Here is a 4,865-nt window from a genome sequence, read left to right as displayed (position 1 = left end):
TTTCCTCATCTAATCTACACAAACGTTGTTAAATGACTGATATTTTGGAATTGATACCAGGAGTTGTCAAGAGCTCATTCATTGTTAGTACATATCACGTTTATTGTTTGACGCCCTCCACCAATGTCTGGTGGTTTTGTAAGCTGTATGCACCATTAATCAAGTGATGTCACACGGGAAAAACAATAGCTTCATTATGTAACCGGCACTGTTTCATCATTAGAACAGACACGGTGATGTTCGCATTATGGCCCTTTATTTCTGATAGTTCATGTAAAAACCCTGAACCAATTAAAACATTCTTTAGATAAAACATAAATATATGCTGATAGATAATATCAATCATTAATATCATCTTTAAATATGACCATTTACAAAATATCATTATTGCTAATCTATTTCATATACATTGCCTCAACACTTCATTGATGACAATGCACGACAGCAATAACACTACAAACAAATACGTTTAGTTATTGTTGATTAATGAGAAACATTTGAAATATATATAATGGTAAATCCCTGCGGCATTCTTACATTCACACATTATGCATTCATACTTTTATACATTATACATTCATGCATTCATACATTTACCCATTCATATATCAGCTGTATATTACTTAAAGATTAAGTTTAACACTGATGTTTAACTTACTGAATTATTGAATACTGTTTGTAAATAATTAGACATATAATGCATTACATTCTGCAACACAATTAGTTATCATAAAGTACTCAATATTTACAATATGACAAAGCAGCCAAATTATCAAAGCCTAAACACAATATCTGTACACAACAAATGAATATGTACATTCTACAAAAGTATTGAAAGAGACTAACTTTCAGAAATGATCTCAGGAGCTCCAATGTGAATGTTCAAATGTCCAAGCCGGCCCACGTAAAACCGTCTAGAAGGGTGGCATGAACACCTTCAGAAGATCGTGTCCAGTTTCAAACGTTTGAGATGTTGCCTTTTTTAGGACAGAGCAGAAACTGAACGAAATCCGCCTGGTCCAGTATGGTGCTGGCCAGACACTTCCTCTTTAGAGAACAGCAGAATATACATTTTGAAGGGAGATTTGTCTTCAGGCTGAATGAGTAAATTAAAACTAGCATCTATTTCTAAAATTGTGTTTTCATCAGGACAGGACAATATAATAATGGGCTGAGTATCGCCAGCAACTGAAGGTATATCACTATACTAGGGACCATGGGGACTTACAGTACTTTTGCTACCTGCATGGGCCCTAGCTGGATTTACATAATCCCTTCAGACGTTGGCGATTATTGATAAATTTAGGGGAACATTAAAATAACACGTATTCTAAAGATAGATTTATGACTGCCATAAATGTTTCTTAATTCATAATATTATTGATGGAAAATAATTTGGTTAGTTTCAGATTTTTAAAATTTAGTTAATGTAAGATCCCACTGTGGTCACACCAACTGCCAAGGAGGAAAAGAAAGCAGTCGGAAAGGAGATATGTTTCAAGTTCGATATTAGCGGCAGAAATGAAAGGTATTTTATTGTTGAGATTATATATATTACATTCTAAAAAATCTGGTTTATTTCATGTATATCACTTCGTGGCACAATTCCGTTTATTTCCATTTGCAATTCAGTGTTTTGCGCATGTTTATCATGACAGATTATGCCCATTTTTCTCCAAATGCGGTCAACCTGAGAATCCGTGCGTGTCCTTATTTGTTGTTACAAACATCACAAATGTCTTGGTATATACACAACCCCAATGTTGAAACACCTTGTTTTGATTGAAGAAGGGATCTTTGAGAATGCAAACGTGAACAGGTAAGTGTTGTATTTCTATATTTCTATCACCTTCTTTCCTAGTGAACCGGGGCGGTGGGGTAACATAATGGTTAAAGTCACGCAGAAGATCCGGGTGCCATTCCCCACATGGGTACAATGTGTGAAGCCCATTTTCGGTGTTCCCCTCCGTTATGATGCTGCAATATTGCTCATAGCGGCGAACAAACAAACTCACTCTCTCCCAGTTAACCTTTTCACAGATGTTACACTCAAAGTCTTCAGCCCTGTTGCAATCGCCTCCTCTGATATGTCTGAGAAGCACTTTGCACGGCAATTTGCAATGCCTCTGCATGAATTTAAAGTTTTGTGCACTGAGAGGTGAGGTGAGGTGAAATTGGGTTTAACGTCGTGCTTGAGAATAGTTCGCTCATATGACGACGTGCATGCGTGTGTATGTGTATGTGCGGCTGCTTGTACTAGCCCAGACTGAAGCTGGTTTTATAGTGCTCTCCCACTGCGATACCATGCCGCAGTGAAGCATGAATACCCCACTCAGACACATTATACTGACACCAAGCCGACCAGTCCTTGATGTACCCATTAACACCGAGCGCCAGGCAGGGACCAACAAGTACCATATTTTAACGTCTTTTGGTATGACGCGGTCGGGGATCAAACCCGCGACCTTCCGCTCTCCGGGCGGACGCTCTAACCACTACACCACGGAGGCGGTTTGTGCACTGGGACAAAATCTCAGTGTTTCCAAAATGATGTTCTTTGAGCCGATTTAGAGTTTTGCTTGTTTGTTGTTTAACGCCGCATTCAGCATCTTCTAACTATATGGCGGTGGTCTGTTATTAAACGAACCTGGAGAAGATTATCCCGTGATCAACATCATTAGCATCGACACAATGACGTGTCATCGAGACAGACCTGACCGATCCCCGTTAGTCGCCTCTTACGTCATGCATGGGATGCTAAAGACAAATTCTAACCCAGATCTTCACGGGTGCCAGCGCCACTCTCACTGGATTACCACGTACACAGCTCTTCCATTCAGAGACGAATTGAATAAAACGCAATTTTAACTGCACTAGAATACATAAGTAAACAGTCTAAATATAAGGGATTCTACATTTTTCAGATTCACTCCCCGATCTTCAGGTAATCACAAACCAGTCTTGTTTAAGTCCGAACTTTTTGCCACAAGTCTAACATTAGGACAAAGTTGACGGTGGAAACCTGCCATTCACAGAAATGTCATCAGGTCCCTTTTGCATGGGGGAATTGGGAGTAAGCAAATAGACTTCAGCTTTGTTTGAATGGGCTGTACCTGGCCTCAGCCTGTGACAGCCTAGATGTTACATACAAAGAAGAGACACATTAGATGGGAACAAATTTCATAGCATTTTATTGATTACACCAATGCGTTTTTACAATATGGTTAGTTATAGAAATACATGAGCCAGTGATGATCAGTATTGTTCACCAGAAAGGGTTTTGGCAGAACACGAGTCACTGTTCACTGTTCCAAATTTACGATTGCATTTATATTGGTGGACGGCTTCGTGAAACCAGAAGGTTATACACTTCAAAGTGGGCCTTTCGCTTTGCTATCATGGCTGCTGTTTTCCCATTCTTGTCGATGGCGTTAATGTCGGCCAGGTTCTGTGAGAGAATGTACTTCACCATATCCACACGTCCACCTAAAGAGGCCAGATGAAGGATTGTGTGACCCTCAGCATCCACCATCTCGGTTAGACCACCTTCACTCACAAGCAGACCAAACACTTTTCTATGTCCACACCACGCTGCCCACATCAATGGTGTCCTTCCATATTTTCCTCTACAGTTAATGTTCACAAAGTCTTGAGATATGATATGCTGAACCATTTTCGTTTGTCCTCGATGTGAGGCATGATGAAGAATGTTTTCGCCGTGATCATCCACTTGAGACACATTCGCTCCCAAACTCACGACAACATCAAAAACGTCTCTGTTACCTAATAATGAAGCGTACATTAGGGGAGTTTTCCCCGTGCTGCCTCTGCTGTTAATATCAAAGCTGTAGTTTGAGAATAGATAATTCACCATACTCCCATGTCTCCTTCTACAGACCCAGTGCACGATGTTATCGCCAGAGTCATCCACTTGTGCCACATCAGCTCCCATACAAATGAGAACATCAAAAAATGTTTTTGTGTCCTGCATATCCAGCCTTCATTAGAGGGCTCGCTCCGTATTGTCCCCTGCTGTTAATATCAATACTGCATTTTGAGACAAGATACTCCACCATACCCACATGTCCCCCTCTGCAGGCCGCGTGCAGGATGTTGTCGCCATCTTCATCTACTTGTGACACATTAGCCCCCATACTCACGAGAACATCAAAAACGTCTTTGTGTCCTTTCAATGCAACCTCTTTCAGGGGGCTCGCCTTGCCTCTACTACCAACTGTTAACATCAATACTGTAGTTTGAGATTACATACTTCACCATTTCCACATGTCTACCTTTACAAGCCCAGTGTAGAATGGTTTTGTCCAATTTGTCTACTAATGATACATTACCACCCTTACTGACGAGGAACTCGGCCACATCTCTGTTTCCGTAATAGACAGCTATCATCAAGGCTGTTTCCCCTGCCAATGTTCTACTGTTGACATCAACACAATATCGCGTGACTACGTATACTTCCTTCACCATAGCCACATGTCCTCTGGAGGCCAAGTGCAGGACGTTTCTGCCTAATTCATCAACGTGTGATACATTAGCTCCTTTTCTTATAAGAAAGGAAAATATTCTTCTGTGCCCCATTCGTGCAGCCAGCATTAGTGGTGTCGTCCCTCTCTCATCTCTGCAGTCGACGTCGACCACAGCCCGGAACAAGATGCATCTCACTTTACCCAGGTCCCCGTGCTTACAGGCATCATGGAGTAGATTCTCAACTGAACTTTCCTGCTTGTCAGCTTCATGTTGTGGTGGTTTCGTTGGGTTCTGCTTCCCACCTGCAGATGTGTATCATATTAAAACCATTGTCAGTATTATTCATTCCAAAACAAGTAAGTAAAACGGTAATGTACTTG

The sequence above is a fragment of the Haliotis rubra genome, unplaced genomic scaffold (assembly GCF_003918875.1).
Source record: "Haliotis rubra isolate DU_JTF1 unplaced genomic scaffold, ASM391887v1 Scf1206, whole genome shotgun sequence".
In the NCBI taxonomy this organism is placed as follows: Eukaryota; Metazoa; Mollusca; class Gastropoda; order Lepetellida; family Haliotidae; genus Haliotis; species Haliotis rubra.
Note: the sequence above shows the minus strand (reverse complement) of the source record.